This window comes from Drosophila obscura, unplaced genomic scaffold (assembly GCF_018151105.1).
Source record: "Drosophila obscura isolate BZ-5 IFL unplaced genomic scaffold, ASM1815110v1 contig_51, whole genome shotgun sequence".
NCBI classification, from domain to species: domain Eukaryota; kingdom Metazoa; phylum Arthropoda; class Insecta; order Diptera; family Drosophilidae; genus Drosophila; species Drosophila obscura.
The window spans coordinates 99,748-120,514 of record NW_024542841.1 but is presented as its reverse complement, the minus strand read 5'-3'; positions in this window follow the sequence as shown (position 1 = coordinate 120,514).

The window sequence follows — 20,767 nt, the reverse complement described above, 5'->3', positions numbered from 1 at the left end:
TTTTTCTGACGCGTGCCAGTTATGCTTGGGAAGGGCTCTCTTCTCCCGACGGTCAGCTATGTTCTCTTTGCTTAGGCCCGCCTATCGCTCTCTTAAGCGTATGCTCCCTTTTCGTTCGCTCGGTTTTTCTCTTTTGTGTTCTTGGTACTGTTCTTTGTTCTTGCTGCTGGTTCCTGGCTCTGGGTGCTGGTTCTTCTGGCTTCTTGGTTCTGCTGGTTCCTGGTTCCTAGTGATGGTACCTGACTGCTCCCAGTGACCATCGTTCCCACTAATCAATGCTTAGTTTAACTTCTTATTATATATATTTTGGTTAACTGCTTACGTCTAATATGAGTAATAATATGGAGTAGTATGAGTAATAATGATAATGAGTAGTGATGAAAAATGACTAATAGTAATAGAAAAATAAGAAATAATTAAATCCAAATACTGGCAGTCCTGGTTGCCGGCCCGCCTCGATGGGCCCGTGTGGGTTTTACCACTCTTGTGGTAGGACGGTGTCCACTGCCCTGTTGTTGTGCAGGAGCCTGCTCCTTCACACTCCCCTTCTTATTTCGGGGGCGGGACGAAATAAAAATCTCCTTCCGCTGGTTGATGGAGATGCGGAAACGTTCCCCGCCAAAGTTTTCCAGCGTTCGGGACCGTGGCCCGACCCGGTCGTGTCGTTGGCTTACGCTGCCAGTGAAGCTTTGTGGCAATCGACGCCCTGGGGTCTCCACTCGCCACCCCTCTGGTGCCACCGGCCAATCCTGCTCCGCTTGAACCGCGTCGAGTGTGGGAAGTTCCTCATCTTTGGCCAATTCTTCCTCCAGAAATTTGGCTGCCCAGGGCGTAGCAGGTGGTTCCGGGTCTTGGGCTGGTTGCCAAGGAGAGAGGTCCTCCAATTCCATGGCGGTGGCGGCCGCTAATACCGCTCTGTCGTAGTCCTTCTCAGCTGTACGAAACGGGTTTCGTTCTCGAGCTGTTCTAGAGTCGGCCCGTGGTTCCAGCTGGTAGTCTGTCGTCCTTTTCTGGCTGGGGTCGTCCCGTGGTGTCGGGGTGCTGTTTTCACTTCTTGGGTTGCTTGGTCTGATGACCTCTCGCTTGTTAGTTGCGGCTTTCAGACATGGGGACGCGTTCTTTCGTTGCAGGTGAGTTGTAGCTGTTGTTCCCGTCGTACTTGAAGGCGTGCTTCGGTTCGCCAGACTGGCCCTGGATTGATCCAGCGGAGCCACAGCCATCTGAGCCGAAGTCCCTTGGTCCTGGCGATGCTTTGAAGGCGTGCTTCGGTTCGTCAGACTGGCCCTGGATTGATCCAGCGGAGCCACAGCCATCTGAGCCGAAGTCCCTTGGTCCTGGCGATGCTTTGAAGGCGTGCTTCGGTTCGTCTGGCTGGCCCTGGATTGATCCAGCGGAGCCACAGCCATCTGAGCCGAAGTCCCTTGGTCCTGGCGATGCTTTGAAGGCGTGCTTCGGTTCGTCAGACTGGCCCTGGATTGATCCAGCGGAGCCACAGCCATCTGAGCCGAAGTCCCTTGGTCCTGGCGATGCTTTGAAGGCGTGCTTCGGTTCGTCTGGCTGGCCCTGGATTGATCCAGCGGAGCCACAGCCATCTGAGCCGAAGTCCCTTGGTCCTGGCGATGCTTTGAAGGCGTGCTTCGGTTCGTCAGACTGGCCCTGGATTGATCCAGCGGAGCCACAGCCATCTGAGCCGAAGTCCCTTGGTCCTGGCGATGCTTTGAAGGCGTGCTTCGGTTCGTCAGACTGGCCCTGGATTGATCCAGCGGAGCCACAGCCATCTGAGCCGAAGTCCCTTGGTCCTGGCGATGCTTTGAAGGCGTGCTTCGGTTCGTCTGGCTGGCCCTGGATTGATCCAGCGGAGCCACAGCCATCTGAGCCGAAGTCCCTTGGTCCTGGCGATGCTTTGAAGGCGTGCTTCGGTTCGTCAGACTGGCCCTGGATTGATCCAGCGGAGCCACAGCCATCTGAGCCGAAGTCCCTTGGTCCTGGCGGTGATTTGAAGGCGACTCTCGGTTCATCTGGCTGGCCCTGGATTGATCCAGCGGACCCACAGCCATCTGTGCCGAAGTCTCTTGGTCCTGGCGATGCTTTGAAGGCGACTCTCGGTTCATCTGGCTGGCCCTGGATTGATCCAGCGGAGCCACAGCCATCTGTACCGAAGTCCCTTGGTCCTGGCGATGCTTTGAAGGCGTGCTTCGGTTCGTCAGACTGGCCCTGGATTGATCCAGCGGAGCCACAGCCATCTGAGCCGAAGTCCCTTGGTCCTGGCGATGCTTTGAAGGCGTGCTTCGATTCGTCTGACTGGCCCTGGATTGATCCAGCGGAGCCACAGCCATCTGAGCCGAAGTCCCTTGGTCCTGGCGATGCTTTGAAGGCGTGCTTCGGTTCGTCTGACTGGCCCTGGATTGATCCAGCGGAGCCACAGCCATCTGAGCCGAAGTCCCTTGGTCCTGGCGATGCTTTGAAGGCGTGCTACGAATGAGGGAACTGGCCATGGTTGGATTCATCGGTGTCGCAGCTTTCCTTGTCGTAATCGGGCTTGGGTCCGGTTTGGGCGTCGAATCTGTTGTCCTGCTTTGGTCGTCGTGTCCTGCTTGGCTATGGCTGTTCATTTGGTTGGTGCCCAGTGTTGTGAGCAAGGGCGTTTGAGTGGGGGTCAGGCCGTCGTTCCTGACTATCGGGTCGGCAAACGTCACCGTTCTTGGACCCAGTGACGCCGTGATTTCTGGTGTGTTTTCAGGAGAGGGTTGGCGCCGCTTGAGTTGCAGATACGCTCGTCCACAGTGGATCCTTGCACGGATACCACACAGAAAGTCCAGCCCCAGAATGATGTCATCCAGTACCGTGGGTAAAACTAAGAGAGATACCTGTGTTTCCTGCTGGTCGAGGCGCACCGTCGCTGCTACTGCCTGTGTGATCTCCTTCTTTGAGTGGTCGGCTAGGCTGATCCTGGTTCTCACTGCTCGTTGGTTTTCTGCCGTTCCTATCTCGTCCGCTATCCGCCGGCTAATGAAAGACCGGGGTGGCCCCTGTGTCAAGGGTGGCTGAGCAAGCCCTTCCATTGATGGTCACCAGAGCCACGATCCTCCTCCGGCCATACTTAGTGGGTGGATGTCCCCCGGATCTTGGGTGTGCGTCTCCGCCCGTGTCCCAGTGGGCGGAGACCCGACTCGTTTCCCGACTCGAGCTTTCGGCAGCAATTGATAGTCCTGATTCCTCGGCGGCCGCACTCCCAACAGAATAGCTTCTGTTGATTGATGCAGTCGCTACGGAAATGTCCATCTTCTCCGCACTTCCGGCAGGCCCGTCGCACGTCGACCGGTTCATCCTCATCCGGCCGTTTCCCCGAGATGGGCGGCCTCCGACCTTCTGGATGCCTCGTGGTTGGCACCCCGTTGGTTTGTGGCCCCTTGGCCTCCGTGTGAGGCCCGCTGTAGGTACGTCGGTGTAGATACGTTGGTGCGTGATGGGCCGCGGTCCCTGGCGGTCTCATATGCCGAGATGAGCTGAGTTAATTCCGTCAGCGAGCGGAAGTCTTGCCTGCGAGTATACATTTGATACTCTGGTCGAAGATTCTCGTAAATCCGGTCCAATTCCTGTTCTCGAGTGTACTGAGCCCGCTGCATCATCAGTCGTAGCTCGATCAGGTAGTCCCGGAAGGACTCCTTGGGCTTCTGTTCCCGGCTCCGGATGGTGTCCTCTAAGCGTTGGAAGTATCGGGGCGGCAAGAAAAACTCCAAGAATTCCTTCCGGAAATCTGTCCAGTTCTGACCTTGCATCTGAAAGGTTCGAAACCACCCCTCGGCCTTACCTGTCAAGAGACCGGATACGGCTCGTGGCAGTTGCTCCGGGCTTCCTCCGTACGACCCGACCCGCTCCTCTAGTCGTTCGATGAATGCCAGAGGGTCCGTATGGCCATTGAACGTGAGCCCCCATTTCCTGAGCTTGTCTGCCAGCAGGGAAGACGAGATCTCGCCTCCTGAGTGTGGGGCCCGTTGTCCCTGAGACATACCCGGTTGGTAGTGGCTGTCGACGATTGATGGCTGACTCCGGGTGGGGCGTGGCCCGATGGTGCTGGTCCTGGCCCTCGAGGCATACTGCATGGTTCAGCCACGGCCATTTGGGGTGGCTCCTGTCTGTTGGGCTGCTGGTGGTTACTCTGGCCAGCCTGTGGCTCAGCGGTCGTGTCACGGGGTCCAGCGGCACTGATTCCCAATCCTTGGCTCGTGCTGGGCAACTCGGGGAGTACCCATTGTGGCAGTTCCAGAATTGGGCCTTGCTGGAGGTTTCCGTCGGTGGGCGGTGGCTCGGAGGCCTCCGTTCCTTGTCCTGGAGGTGTCCTGAGGGTCATGGGGCGACCTGGAGATTTGGGATGAGTGGCTGGTTCAGGGATCACCAATAAGAGCTGCTTCCTATCTCTGCCTCCTTCCTCCTTTGCTCGCGTCTCTGGTCCTGGAGACGTTGCGGGGCTTCGTGGGTCCCTGGGACTGGGGATACTGCCGAAGTGGGTGTCCAACTCAGCTATCCTTGCCTGAATTTCCTCCGAGTGGCCGCCGCGTGAAATAAACCCGGCGATCCGGCTTCGGAGCTCATCCACCGTTCCGGCAGTCTCGAGTCCAAACTCTTGGGCCAATCCTTGTAGCTCGTCCTTCCGACGGTAGGATATCCAGCGTGAGCCCATGTTTCCCCTTTGAGGTCGTGGCGTGCAGGGCTAGGGGGCTTGGTGCGGGGGAATAAGTACTCCTTCTGGACACTGGTGCACGGCACAGTGCTAGGAATCGGTGGTCCTTGGCAAGGGCTATGCACAGCACTAGGGATCGGTGCACTTTGGCACGAGACGCGGCGCGTTACCAAACGGTTGGTACAAGGCGGGTGATCCTGCGGACGGATGCTTGGTTTGGCACCTAAGACTTTTGATCCTTTGTCAGGATTCGCGGCGCGGTACTAGGCGATCGATCCTGCGGCAGGATATTTGGTTTTGCACTAAAGGATCTATGAACAGGGCTTTTGTTTGTTAGAGTCTTTTTCGTTGGAAGCTAGAGCTTTTATTTTGTTCACTGTTCACGTCGAGGGCTAGAACTCCACTCTCTCTTCCTGGGCTTGGGCGCTGCCTTATATTGTTCTTGCGTAGTTACCGTCGCCGTGTAGTTTTGTCGCTGCTGCCCTTCTGGGCGTCGAAGCGCTGTTGCCGATTTTCACGTCGCGTGATCTGCGCGTAGCGATGCTGCGACCGCGTGGTTGCGTTGTTGCCGAACTCCTCGGCGTCACCTGCTGTCTCTTTCTCGCCTGTGCGCCAATGTGTTTTCGGGCGTCGCTGCTGCTACGGCCGACCGCAAAACGTGGTCGCGCTGTTGCCGCACTTCTCGGCGTCACTTGCTGTCTCTTTCCCACACGTGCGCCAATGTGTTTTCGGGCGTCGCTGCCGCTACGGCCGACCGCGAAACGTGGTCGCGCGGTTGCCGATTTTCACGTCGCGTGATCTGCGCGTGGCGATGCTGCGACCGCGTGGTTGCGTTGTTGCCGAACTTCTCGGCGTCACCTGCTGTCTCTTTCTCGCCTGTGCGCCAATGTGTTTTCGGGCGTCGCTGCTGCTACGGCCGCCCGCAAAACGTGGTCGCGCTGTTGCCGCACTTCTCGGCGTCACTTGCTGTCTCTTTCCCACACGTGCGCCAATGTGTTTTCGGGCGTCGCTGCCGCTACGGCCGACCGCGAAACGTGGTCGCGCGGTTGCCGATTTTCACGTCGCGTGATCTGCGCGTGGCGATGCTGCAACCGCGTGGCTGCGCTGTTGCCAAACTTCTCTTGGCGCGTGGCTGCGAGGAGCTAAGAAAAACCAGCCTCAGCTGTACATGGGTTGGAGGGTCGAAAAAAAAGATGTATGGTGCTGATTTCTGCTGCCTGTGTGTGTTGTTGCTCGGCTCCTTGTTCTTGGATGATTCTGTGGTGTCCCTGTCGTCGTCCCACGAGGTATAAGGGGCTGGGTCTGTGGTCTTGGCTTTGGGTGTGGGTGATTCTCTGAGGCTGATCTACGCTGTACTGGTGTTCATACCACTTATCGCTGGTTGCTCCTACAATTCCTTGCCCTATTTTTCGCAAATTTCTTCTCTAAAAGTCCCTGCTCGGGCGCCATCTGTAAGGATGTTTTCTCAGGCCGGGGTACAGCCTCTCAGTCTGCCCAGGGCCCGATCCTAATACAGCCTATTTGTATTTTTGGGACCTAGAGATTGGAATGCGTGGCGAGGGAAAAGTGCGGCGCTCCGCGCGTGGGATCGGACCGGGGCCCTTACAGCCAGGCACGGGAAGCAAATGCTCGGGGGGAATGGGGAATCCAGCTTCGGGGTGCCGTGCGTGCCGTGCGGGCCCGCGTACACACCTTTCAACTGGTCCTCCGGGGGAAAAGGCGAGGTTTTCTACGGGGAAGGTGCTACGGGAAGGGGGAGGGGCGGACCACAGTCACCGTGCGTTGACCGCGTAACAATGCTATGGCCCGTCTCCCCAAGGATAGTGGTGTAGAGGTGGAAGGGTACAGTTTGGTGGCAGCCGATACAATAACCAAGAGCGTTTTTTCTATATTCTTTATTATATCTGGTAATCGGGCTTGGGTCCGGTTTGGGCGTCGAATCTGTTGTCCTGCTTTGGTCGTCGTGTCCTGCTTGGCTATGGCTGTTCATTTGGTTGGTGCCCAGTGTTGTGAGCAAGGGCGTTTGAGTGGGGGTCAGGCCGTCGTTCCTGACTATCGGGTCGGCAAACGTCACCGTTCTTGGACCCAGTGACGCCGTGATTTCTGGTGTGTTTTCAGGAGAGGGTTGGCGCCGCTTGAGTTGCAGATACGCTCGTCCACAGTGGATCCTTGCACGGATACCACACAGAAAGTCCAGCCCCAGAATGATGTCATCCAGTACCGTGGGTAAAACTAAGAGAGATACCTGTGTTTCCTGCTGGTCGAGGCGCACCGTCGCTGCTACTGCCTGTGTGATCTCCTTCTTTGAGTGGTCGGCTAGGCTGATCCTGGTTCTCACTGCTCGTTGGTTTTCTGCCGTTCCTATCTCGTCCGCTATCCGCCGGCTAATGAAAGACCGGGTGGCCCCTGTGTCAAGGGTGGCTGAGCAAGCCCTTCCATTGATGGTCACCAGAGCCACGATCCTCCCTCCGGCCATACTTAGTGGGTGGATGTCCCCGGATCTTGGGTGTGCGTCTCCGCCCGTGTCCCAGTGGGGCGGAGACCCGACTCGTTTCCCGACTCGAGCTTTCGGCAGCAATTGATAGTCCTGATTCCTCGGCGGCCGCACTCCCAACAGAATAGCTTCTGTTGATTGATGCAGTCGCTACGGAAATGTCCATCTTCTCCGCACTTCCGGCAGGCCCGTCGCACGTCGACCGGTTCATCCTCATCCGGCCGTTTCCCGAGATGGGCGGCCTCCGACCTTCTGGATGCCTCGTGGTTGGCACCCCGTTGGTTTGTGGCCCCTTGGCCTCCGTGTGAGGCCCGCTGTAGGTACGTCGGTGTAGATACGTTGGTGCGTGATGGGCCGCGGTCCCTGGCGGTCTCATATGCCGAGATGAGCTGAGTTAATTCCGTCAGCGAGCGGAAGTCTTGCCTGCGAGTATACATTTGATACTCTGGTCGAAGATTCTCGTAAATCCGGTCCAATTCCTGTTCTCGAGTGTACTGAGCCCGCTGCATCATCAGTCGTAGCTCGATCAGGTAGTCCCGGAAGGACTCCTTGGGCTTCTGTTCCCGGCTCCGGATGGTGTCCTCTAAGCGTTGGAAGTATCGGGGCGGCAAGAAAAACTCCAAGAATTCCTTCCGGAAATCTGTCCAGTTCTGACCTTGCATCTGAAAGGTTCGAAACCACCCCTCGGCCTTACCTGTCAAGAGACCGGATACGGCTCGTGGCAGTTGCTCCGGGCTTCCTCCGTACGACCCGACCCGCTCCTCTAGTCGTTCGATGAATGCCAGAGGGTCCGTATGGCCATTGAACGTGAGCCCCCATTTCCTGAGCTTGTCTGCCAGCAGGGAAGACGAGATCTCGCCTCCTGAGTGTGGGGCCCGTTGTCCCTGAGACATACCCGGTTGGTAGTGGCTGTCGACGATTGATGGCTGACTCCGGGTGGGGCGTGGCCCGATGGTGCTGGTCCTGGCCCTCGAGGCATACTGCATGGTTCAGCCACGGCCATTTGGGGTGGCTCCTGTCTGTTGGGCTGCTGGTGGTTACTCTGGCCAGCCTGTGGCTCAGCGGTCGTGTCACGGGGTCCAGTGGCACTGATTCCCAATCCTTGGCTCGTGCTGGGCAACTCGGGGAGTACCCATTGTGGCAGTTCCAGAATTGGGCCTTGCTGGAGGTTTCCGTCGGTGGGCGGTGGCTCGGAGGCCTCCGTTCCTTGTCCTGGAGGTGTCCTGAGGGTCATGGGGCGACCTGGAGATTTGGGATGAGTGGCTGGTTCAGGGATCACCAATAAGAGCTGCTTCCTATCTCTGCCTCCTTCCTCCTTTGCTCGCGTCTCTGGTCCTGGAGACGTTGCGGGGCTTCGTGGGTCCCTGGGACTGGGGATACTGCCGAAGTGGGTGTCCAACTCAGCTATCCTTGCCTGAATTTCCTCCGAGTGGCCGCCGCGTGAAATAAACCCGGCGATCCGGCTTCGGAGCTCATCCACCGTTCCGGCAGTCTCGAGTCCAAACTCTTGGGCCAATCCTTGTAGCTCGTCCTTCCGACGGTAGGATATCCAGCGTGAGCCCATGTTTCCCCTTTGAGGTCGTGGCGTGCAGGGCTAGGGGGCTTGGTGCGGGGGAATAAGTACTCCTTCTGGACACTGGTGCACGGCACAGTGCTAGGAATCGGTGGTCCTTGGCAAGGGCTATGCACAGCACTAGGGATCGGTGCACTTTGGCACGAGACGCGGCGCGTTACCAAACGGTTGGTACAAGGCGGGTGATCCTGCGGACGGATGCTTGGTTTGGCACCTAAGACTTTTGATCCTTTGTCAGGATTCGCGGCGCGGTACTAGGCGATCGATCCTGCGGCAGGATATTTGGTTTTGCACTAAAGGATCTATGAACAGGGCTTTTGTTTGTTAGAGTCTTTTTCGTTGGAAGCTAGAGCTTTTATTTTGTTCACTGTTCACGTCGAGGGCTAGAACTCCACTCTCTCTTCCTGGGCTTGGGCGCTGCCTTATATTGTTCTTGCGTAGTTACCGTCGCCGTGTAGTTTTGTCGCTGCTGCCCTTCTGGGCGTCGAAGCGCTGTTGCCGATTTTCACGTCGCGTGATCCGCGCGTAGCGATGCTGCGACCGCGTGGTTGCGTTGTTGCCGAACTCCTCGGCGTCACCTGCTGTCTCTTTCTCGCCTGTGCGCCAATGTGTTTTCGGGCGTCGCTGCTGCTACGGCCGACCGCAAAACGTGGTCGCGCTGTTGCCGCACTTCTCGGCGTCACTTGCTGTCTCTTTCCCACACGTGCGCCAATGTGTTTTCGGGCGTCGCTGCCGCTACGGCCGACCGCGAAACGTGGTCGCGCGGTTGCCGATTTTCACGTCGCGTGATCTGCGCGTGGCGATGCTGCGACCGCGTGGCTGCGCTGTTGCCAAACTTCTCTTGGCGCGTGGCTGCGAGGAGCTAAGAAAAACCAGCCTCAGCTGTACATGGGTTGGAGGGTCGAAAAAAAAGATGTATGGTGCTGATTTCTGCTGCCTGTGTGTGTTGTTGCTCGGCTCCTTGTTCTTGGATGATTCTGTGGTGTCCCTGTCGTCGTCCCACGAGGTATAAGGGGCTGGGTCTGTGGTCTTGGCTTTGGGTGTGGGTGATTCTCTGAGGCTGATCTACGCTGTACTGGTGTTCATACCACTTATCGCTGGTTGCTCCTACAATTCCTTGCCCTATTTTTCGCAAATTTCTTCTCTAAAAGTCCCTGCTCGGGCGCCATCTGTAAGGATGTTTTCTCAGGCCGGGGTACAGCCTCTCAGTCTGCCCAGGGCCCGATCCTAATACAGCCTATTTGTATTTTTGGGACCTAGAGATTGGAATGCGTGGCGAGGGAAAAGTGCGGCGCTCCGCGCGTGGGATCGGACCGGGGCCCTTACAGCCAGGCACGGGAAGCAAATGCTCGGGGGGAATGGGGAATCCAGCTTCGGGGTGCCGTGCGTGCCGTGCGGGCCCGCGTACACACCTTTCAACTGGTCCTCCGGGGGGAAAAAGGCGAGGTTTTCTACGGGGAAGGTGCTACGGGAAGGGGGAGGGGCGGACCACAGTCACCGTGCGTTGACCGCGTAACGATGCTATGGCCCGTCTCCCCAAGGATAGTGGTGTAGAGGTGGAAGGGTACAGTTTGGTGGCAGCCGATACAATAACCAAGAGCGTTTTTTCTATATTCTTTATTATATCTGGTGGTTGGGTCCCTACCTATCGCACCGTCTCTTTCTTTCCCCTATCCACCCACGTAAGTGAGCCGGCTTACCCGTCCTCTTCCGCCTGGTTTGGTGTTTGGTGTTCGGGGGCCTCCGTGTGGGGTAAATCTTCCGCGGGCAGGCTTCCGTCGGGGTCGTCAGTTGGGTTCCGGGCTGTGGTCAGGATTCTTAGTCGTGGGGGGCGGGGGTCACGGCGCTCGCACTCGCGCTGGACTCTGCTCTAAAACTGGACCGTTTCCTTCTAGCACCATTTTTCGACTCCCGGCCCGCATCTTTTTTGACGCGTGCCAAGCCGCTTGATCCGGCCTCTGCCGGTAATTCTGCCCGGCCCTCGGCTACTTTGTAGCTTAGCTGCCGAACGCTGAGCCGATCGTCGATTATCTCTCGCGTCGCGGCGCTGCTCCTCTCTCGGCTGCTGTGGGCTGGCTTGGGGTGGTTTTCGGCTTTGTGCTAGCATTGCGTCGTTGGCTCTGCTGCTCATTTTTCTGACGCGTGCCAGTTATGCTTGGGAAGGGCTCTCTTCTCCCGACGGTCAGCTATGTTCTCTTTGCTTAGGCCCGCCTATCGCTCTCTTAAGCGTATGCTCCCTTTTCGTTCGCTCGGTTTTTCTCTTTTGTGTTCTTGGTACTGGTTCTTTGTTCTTGCTGCTGGTTCCTGGCTCTGGGTGCTGGTTCTTCGTTCTTGCTGCTGGTTCCTGGCTCTGGGTGCTGGTTCTTGGTGCTGGTTCCTGGTTCCTAGTGATGGTACCTGACTGCTCCCAGTGACCATCGTTCCCACTAATCAATGCTTAGTTTAACTTCTTATTATATACATTTTTGTTAACTGCTTACGTCTAATATGAGTAATAATATGGAGTAAATGAATATTAATGAAAAATGAATAATAGTAATAGAAAATAAGAAATAATTAAATCAAAATACTGGCAGTCCTGTTTGCCGGCCCGCCTCGATGGGCCCGTGTGGGTTTTACCACTCTTGTGGTAGGACGGTGTCCACTGCCCTGTTGTTGTGCAGGAGCCTGCTCCTTCACAACGTCCTTGTTGCAGCCAATATCGTCCGGTTCACCCTCTCGGCTGCATTACTTTGCGGCGAGTATACGGCTGTACGCATGTGTCGTATTCCGAAGGTGCCTATCATGTCCTAGAACACCTTTGAGACGAACTGCTTTCCGTTGTCGGAGTGGATCACCTCTGGCACTCCGAACTTGTAGAATACCTCCTGCACAAGCAATTCTACCACATTTGCCGCGGTGGCCTCTCTCATCGCTTTCAGAAAGGTGAACTTTGAGAAATGGTCCACGACGACGAAAATCCAGGCCTGTCCCCTTTTCGACCTGGGATACCACCCCAGGAAATCTATATATATCTTCTGAAATGGCTTCTCCGTAACTACTTCCTGACCGATTTCTACTTGGCTGCGATAATTCGGTGCTTTGGACTCCTTACAGGTGTCGCAGTTTCGGACATATTCCCGCACTTGTGTCGTCATCGCTGGCCAGTAATAGTGCCACCGTGTCCAGCTTTGTGGTCTTCATTGGCCTTGGCGACGAAAGTTGCTGTCACCAACGCGGGAATCCATAACTTCCAAATGGAACCTTCCACTTGGTCGTCCATTTGCTCAAAGGCCGTTCGCTTGAATATAAGGTTTCTTTCTTCTCGAAAATCTGGTAATAATTCTTTGTTTTTGCAGATTTCTTCTCGCATCTCCTTATACTCGTCCGCTTCGAATTCCGTGGTCTCGAATCCGAGGATCTCCGTGGGATCTAGAGCAAACTCTTCAATGCATCGTGATAGTGTATCCGCCACGATGTTGTCGACTCCTTTTCTGTGTTGGATCTCAAAGTCGAACCTCTGAAGCCGCAAGGACCATCTCGCCAAACGCCCGTTCAAGTCCTTTAGCGACATTAGCCATTTCAAGCTTGCGTGATCAGTCATCACGGTAAACGCCATTAATTCCACATACGGCCTGAATTTCTCGATCGCTAACACCGCAGCTAGGCACTCCTTCTCCGATATGGAATAGTTCAGCTGGTGCTTGTTCAGCTTGGACGAGAAGAATGCCACTGGACGCTCCGCTTTATCGTCATTCAGCTGAAACAGTACAGCTCCCACTCCATAATTCGAGGCGTCGCATTGGATGAAAAAGGGACGTCTGAAATCAGCATGAACCAGTACCGGGGCCGTGGTTAGTGCCTTCTTAAGGGATTCTATCGCCGTCTCTGCCTCCTTTGACAATGAAAACTTACCACGCGGATGCTTCTTCAGTGCATCTGTTAGTGGTACTGCGAAAGTGGACGCGAAATCCTAGATAAAGCGCCTATACCATCCTGCGGTTCCTAGGAAACTTCGTAGCTCCTTCACGGAATTTGGATTGGGAATTCTCTGGATGGCCAAAATCGTCTCCGGATCCATATGCAGCGTGCCGCCTCCAATGATAAACCCCAGGTATTTCAATGACCTGAAGCAGAATTTCGACTTTTTACTCCTATTGTTAGATTGGCTCTTTTCAGGCATTGTGCTACCAATCTCAAATAACGGAGATGCGTTTGGAAATCCGGGGCTATCACTAGGAGGTCATCCAGATACACAAATACGTTGGATCTGAGCTGAGTCGGGATCACCTTGTCCATGACCCGACACAACCCCTGGGCCGCGTTGCACAGACCGAAAGGCATCATCACAAACTGATACAGCGGACGCCCCGCCACGGTGAATGCTGTGCACTTCCGGCTTTCTTGATCCAGCTTGATTTGCCAGAACGCGAATTTGAGGTCGACACTTGATATGTAATACGTCTGGTCAATCCTGGACAGTATGCCTTCAATGCTCGGAAGAGGGTAAGCATCTTTAACGGTAAGCTGATTTAGCGTTCGGGCGTCCAAACAGAATCGGTTTTTGTTTGGTTTCCGCACCACCGTCGCCCGATTGCTCCATGGACTATCGCTGACCTCTATAACTCCTAATTCCAGCATTTTGTCCACCTCGGCCCAGACTACTTCCTGCATCGCTGCAGATTGAGGATAATGCCGATCCTTAAAGGGTTCAGCGCCCTACACCAACTGGATCCGATGCTCCTCCACCGTCGTTATTCCCAATCCGGCTTCTTCGTACGTCAGGAACTCCTTCTTAACCTTTTCCAGCTCTTCCGATTCCCCTTTTTCCAGATCCCATTCATCCACATCCACGTCTTCCTGGCTATCTTCGGCATATTGGCTAATTTGCGACATCTGCACTTCGGATACTTGTGCCTCGCTGGATGTGCTTGGCTTTTCTACCAAGACTGTTGGAGCTAAAGCGAAGGACCTCCAGAAGTCAACTCCCAAATACATAGCCTGCTCAAGGTACGGGCAGACATAAAACAAGATCTCTTTGCTCTCTCCATTATACTCCACAGAAATCTTTATCCTCCCGATAATAAACTTGTCTTCCCCGGAAGCTGTTTTTACAATTGAGACATACTTCTCCATATCCACTCCGAGGTCGATCAGGAGCTCTCGACTGCCCTTACCTAGTACGCTTACGGATGCCCCCGTGTCCAGGAGTCCAGCAATCAGCTTTCCTCGGATCTGTACCTCGGCAAAAACTCTGGGATCGCGTCCTGTTCCACGCCTGACTGCTTCGGCTACCTCCTTGCGAGTCTGTCGCCTTTTCCGGAACCGTGATCGAGCCTTTTGGAGTCTACGACTGACTCTGCGCATCCCTTCCAGCTGCCGATCGTCAAAGATCCGGTTTCGGACTTCCATGTACCTCCTCATCTTCTCTTCGGCCGGTAAGAGTTTTAAACTATTTTTATTTACTATATTATTTTGATTATTATTATTAATATTTTGTGTAATTTTATTAGAAAGAGGATTGTTCATCTCCTCGCGGGCTTCGTTCCTGGGCGATGATCTCCCGCCTTCATCACGCCCACTCGAGCGTTTCCCGAACCCTTGGGACATGTTGGCGTGAACATATCTGGCTCCCCACAACGGTAGCAAAATATTTTCCGCTCTTTCGCCACACAATCCCGAAATCCGTGGTCACCTTGGCCACAGTTCCAGCTGCACAGCTTGGGCTTGATCGTCAGGTGGGTTCCCTCAACCATAACCTCTTCCTCCTCCTCCAACAGTTCCAACTCTGGCTCTATCTCCTCCACTCGCTTTCCGGATGACTGGAACTTCGGCCCCGAGCGATAAACTGGCCTCTGCTCCCGCCTGCGAAAGTGATGCTCCACCTCCACGCACTCTTCTCTTAGCTGCTCCAGATTACGGACCCGGATTGCGTAGACATATCTGGCGATCTCATCATCAAGTCCCTTCTTCACGACTTGCACCATATCGGACTCGGCCATGGGCGTGGTGAGTCTTGCTGCCAGTCTGCGCATTGTTCTAAAATAGTCCTCCACGGATTCTCCAGATTGCTGTCGCCGCTCGTGCAAGGCGCGTAACCGCTCAAATTCGCCACCTACGGCTCTGAACCGGGACACTAACTCGTCCTTCAAATCTTCCCAGATCTCCGGAGGGCGCTCTCGGATGAATTGCCAATACCATTCGGCTGCCTGGCCTTTGACAAGGTGATGGAAATTATCCAGGACTTCATCCCACGAGCGTCGGTTCTGCCTGGGTAGGAACTCGACCCGGAACACAAAATCTTCTACCGTCATCTTGTTGGGATCTGGATCACCGTCGAAGTGGATGTCCCACTTGTCCACACGTCCCCATCTGGAGCCTCTCCAGTCATCTCTCCTTTCCTCTGGCGATGCAAACCTCTGATTTGCTTGCTCGCGGTTCTGCCTTCCAGCGCTTGGAACAGGATCCTCGATGTCCATTCTCCGGAACCAGCCTTGGCTTAACCGCTCCGGCTTCCTTGGAGGCTGCGGAGGATTTTGTACCCCCTCATCCCTGGACACTTTGGGCCTGGTGCCGGTGCTAGCCCTCTGAGTGTACTCCTCTGGACCTTTATGATAGTCGGCATCTTGTATGTTGCCAACACCTCCGGTCTGGCCTCTTCCTGTTCCCATATCCTGGATCATCTCCACGTTCTGCCGTAGGGGTGTCATCGCCTCCGTTATGGCACCCATCAGGTCCATAAAGCCGCGCCGTATCTCCTCTTGCAGCGTCCTACTGATGGTTTCTGCCATGGCTCCTCTTTGTGTCTCCTGAGCTTGCGCGATAGCGACATTTATGCCGGACACTATTTCTGAGGGCAGCGCGATCGGATTTCCTGGCAAGTTCCAGCTGTCCTCACCGCCCTCGGCACCTCGGCTATCGTCGTTTTGCATTTGTTCGCTGACGGTACCTGGCGGCGGAGTCCTACGAGTCATTTTCCGCTTAGACCGCAAGTTGTAACTGCTCATCAACCTATCCCTAGCTAACTCTAACGACCTATCCTATGTAATTATTAATCAATATTTTTATTTCTAGCAAATTTTTACAGGCAACCTTTTACGCGCTGTTCTTCTACACAATTCAAAATACGAAAAAAAAACACTAAAGGGGGAAAGGAACCACATAACTACAAGAAATACTCTGCACCGGACTTTCTACGTCTTTCCTCGTCCACTTTCTATACGTTTCGCGAGCGCTGTTGACGTCCCATCTTCTACAGAAGATTGAGAGTCAAGGGCGCTCACTTTCCTACCTCGCTGCTTCATGCCCACTACCCTACTGGACGTTCTGCACGGGATATTGTAGCTGCTCCGAGTGCTACGCGTGGCCGACTCATGTCCCCACGGGCCACTCGGAACAAACATCTCTTCGAGATACTACCCTCCCGATCCCATCCAGTGGTAAGTAGGGGAAGCAACATATCCCTATTTTGCCTTCATCTAACTACCGGTACTCTTTCTTTTCCAGGTACTCTTTTTTCGCACACCAGGCATCGAGACGGTTGCTAACTGGCTTGAGGATTCTCCCCTGCCAGTGCCAACCTAAGTCCCCATCTAGAGCTCCTGCTTCCCGTTTTCAGATAAGTGCAAACTGAACAAAACAAAAAAAACAAATTTACTTTGTGGATCCTTTACATTTCCAGGTCCCCCAGCGCCGTGCATCTGTGAGCCAACAATTCAGCCCCTCACAGGTTACCGGAACACCGACGGACCTAGATTGTAAATTACCACCCGAGATAGCTTCTCTCCGCTGGACATTTATACTTTACTCTAAGATTGGGTGCCATTATTGCTACGAACTTCTTGGTGGTGGAGCAAGGCCGGCTAGCCAGTCATCCCAGGGCTGGATACTTCCCAAGCCCTCAGTTCGCACAACAAACCAAACAAATCGAGCATCTCGGACAATATTTGAAACGGCTACAACAAAAACGGAAACTAACGTAACGACACATCAAAAATAAACCATACAGACGCTACTCGACAAACAATCTCCTACCGCTACGTGGACCAGGTTGAGGTGTTGGTCTTGTACCTCCGACGTACCCACCCTACCAGAGATCCGGATCCGACTATCTCGGGTCTCCCTGCCATGTGCAGCATCTTCTTCATCCTCCCGTAGTCTCGGTTCGCTTTCCCCCCATTTTAAAACTTTAGCACTTCATCTTTTCGTATATTTTCACCTTAAATCAAATTTTTACACACATTCTTTTTATATTCTAATAGCTCCTATCTGGTTTAGGTCGACCTCCTAATCCCCATTATAATCTCTTCCCTCCTGCGGCCTAAATTATGGGCATGGGCGTATTATATTAAATATGATTAAATAAATAAATAATTATAAATAGTGACAATTACATATATAATAACAAATAAATAAATAAATAAATATAATTAAAGGTAAATAAATAAATAAATGTATAAACAGATATGTGACGGCCTAGTGGGTTCTAAAGTATGTGTATATATTTAAATGGGATTTAATCAAATCTTTGCTGGAAGACGGGGACGATATTCTGGGGTCCACTTCCAGGCCGGGCGAAGGACCATGCCGCTGTGGACAGGACGGCGGAACTGGGCACAGTTCTTAGTGAATTAAAAAAAAAAAGTGGAGAGTAAATTGGGATTTTTCTCCCCCATTGGAGCGGACTCACTTTGTTCCTGTTTTTTTTCCAGCTTTGCTCGTCTATCTGCCTCCGATCCGTCTCGCTAGGCAGCTCTACTTCCTCCTTGCTATTCGAGGAAAACGCAAAACAAAAAAATTCACTTTGAGTGATGACCACTACCCATCCTCATTTCACTCACTTAATAATTATTATTTTTTTTTTTTTTGAGAGCCCGATCCGTAAAACGATTTTTTATACCCGTACTCAAAAAAGAGTTAAGGGGTATATTCGATTTGTGGTAAAAGTGGATGTGTGTAACGCAGAGAAGGAAACGTTTCCGACCCCATAAAGTATATATATTCTTGATCAGCATCAATAGCCGAGTCGATATAGACATGTCTGTCTGTCCGTCTGTCCGTCTGTCTGTCTGTCTGTCTGTCCGTCTTGTTGAGCGCCTAGATCTCAGAGACTATAAGAGCTAGAGAAACCAAATTTGGTTTCCAGACTCATGTGATATCACACTGCTACAAGTGTATTTCAAAATTTCGCCCCGCCCCATTCAGCCACCACAAAGAACGAAAATCTGTGGCAGGCACATTTTCAAAGATACGATAAAACTAAAAACGCAGTATCGTAGAAAATGCCCATATCTACCAGATTGCCTAATCTGAATCAGATCGGATCATAAATATAGCCAGAATGAAGAAATTAATTTTCTGTTGGTTCCCTCTCCTTCTCCAGCGCTGCTGACGCTTCTGATTCTCTTTCTCGCTCGCACACTCAGCCGCGTTCAGTGCGCGAGCAACCCCTAACGGAGGAGATGTAGAATCTAAATGGTACATGTATAATCTACATGTTAGAATATACATAATATATGTAGATGTAGATAACAGATGTAGCAAAAAAATTTAAAATGTAAAATTTTTTTTTTTCTATAATTCTAAAAAATCATATGCTCAAAAATGTATATACTGACTGGGTACGGGTATAAGTAGAGTCGCGTCCCCAGAAGCGACTCACACGTTCCTTCTCGTTTTTGTTCTGTCTTCCGCCAACGATTTTTTTGATCTGTCCCTTACTGCCTAAGCTTCCCATACCTATATCGTGGGTCGCCAAGCCCCTTCGATCTCTTCTATTGCCCTTGAACCAGGTTCAAGGGCATGACCTACTCTTCCTGGTAACCGCTCTCTCCCCTTAAGGGTGTGTGTGTGAGTTGGCTCCGGGATACCGGTATGTGAGAGACGAGGCTCTCCTCTCTCCACAAGGGAATTCAAGAGCGCGCGGATCTCTTATAGTTTTAAGATCGCCCGACTAGGGGGCGCCACTATCCGCTCACCACTACCCCTTCAACCTCGGCCTTGCCACCATGTCTGGAAGTCTTTCCTCTTCCTCTCTACCATGCAAATTATTTCATCGATTACCCTGAAATGCAACAACAATCTAATCATGTTGCTGGACATGGATGATGATAATAATGTGGCCAATATTGACTGCTTCTATTAAATCCAATCAATGTTTTAAATACAAACCTATTTTCAGCTTGCGACATTTTGGGAGAAAGATGTACCCGAAAAGAACGAGGCGTTTTTTAAGGAAAGTTTTGTGTAGCCATAGCATTGTATACTTTGGGTTCTTTTTCTGAGTACAGAACAGTCGGAAGGCTGTCAGCAAACAGCGTGTGTAATATACCGCATGAGTTTTGCAGAGCATTCATAAAAGAATTCCCAGTCCACAAACCGAGTTTTTCTGCCTGAGTCAATTTTGTTGTTGTTTTTACCATTTTTCTGTCTGCCATTGTTTACATGTTTACTACAGACGTATTTTTGTATCGCTCCGCGGTGTAAATCAATTAAATCAATTAATCGCGATTAATCATAAATTAATTCGCGAAAAAGCGCTCGGGGTAGGCATGGGTACTAGTGATCGTGCTGCCCATGAATACCATCCAATCGAGTAATAAAGACTAATAGAAATAATAGAAAAGAACAAATGTCAACGTTTAAGAGCACCAGCTCGGTAAAGAGCACAAGCACTGTAACCAAAGCCAAAATGAGCCAAGCCCGGCAACAACAACAAGACGAGCGTCGGCTCTCGCAAGCAAAAAACAACGCGTACTTCTCTATACGCTCGCCAAAGGCAGCAGTACCAACAAAAACTGCATCACTGCAAGTGAACAAGGAGAGAGCACGCTCTCTCTCCCCTGCATTGCAAAGTGGGTCATGGAGTGCTCAGTGCCCATCCCCCGACTCGTACTGCCTAACCAGCGATTTGCTAATATCAACAACAACTAGTACAATGCCCCCGCTCAAAACTGTGTCTTCGACCACAACAACGACAACAACCACTGCAATTGCTCAGCGCCCGATACTGTCGACCCACTGCGACAAGCCCCAACTCTCCCAACCAATAAGTTCAAAAAATGCTAACGGAGCGTTAATTCAGACTGGGCTCGATCGCTATGTGAAAATCAAAAGAAAATTGAGCCCACAAAATGTGAAGAACAACAATGCAGCTAAAATAACTAAAATAACCGAGAACACTGTGCCACATAAGGCACTAGCAAACAATAGATTTGCGATACTAAGTGTCCCAAATGAAGATGAGATCACCCAAACACCCAAGGCCAAAAAATTAAGACCGCCACCTATTAATGTTCGACAGGCAAATTGTGCTGAACTGGTCAAAAAAATAACTGATACAATTGGCGCAAACACATTCTATGTCACGTACATAAAAAGGGGTAATATAAATGAAACAAAAATACAAATCAGTGACGAACAAAACTATCGATCAGTTGCGAAATACCTCGAAAATGAAAAAATGAATTACTACACCTACCAACTTAAAAGTAGCAAAGGATTACAAGTGGTTATCAAAGGAATCGAACCAACAGTCCCAATCAATGAGATAATAGATGGACTTAACGATAAGGGCTTCGAAGTCAAAATGGCAATGAACATAATAAATAGAAATAAAATTCCCCAGCCAATGTTCAAAGTAGAACTGACACCTGAAAGTATGCATATAAGTAAAAATGAAGTTCACCCAATATACAAGCTTCAATATCTACTCTACGGTGCAGTAGATCACCGTTGAGGAACCACACAAACGAAATGGACCCGTCCAATGCAAAAATTGCCAGGAATATGGACACACGAAAACCTATTGCACTCTATGGGCAGTCTGCGTTGCCTGTGGTGATGTTCATCTCACTGAGGCCTGCCCCGTAAATAAGGAGGACCCATCTGCCAAAAAATGTAGCAACTGTGGGGGAAACCATACTGCCAACTATAGAGGTTGTCCTGGCTATAAATAATTGAAAAATCGCCTAAACCAACAAATAACTGCAGCTCGAAACCCGGTCGTCCGACAAAACTTAACATATATACCATCAACTAC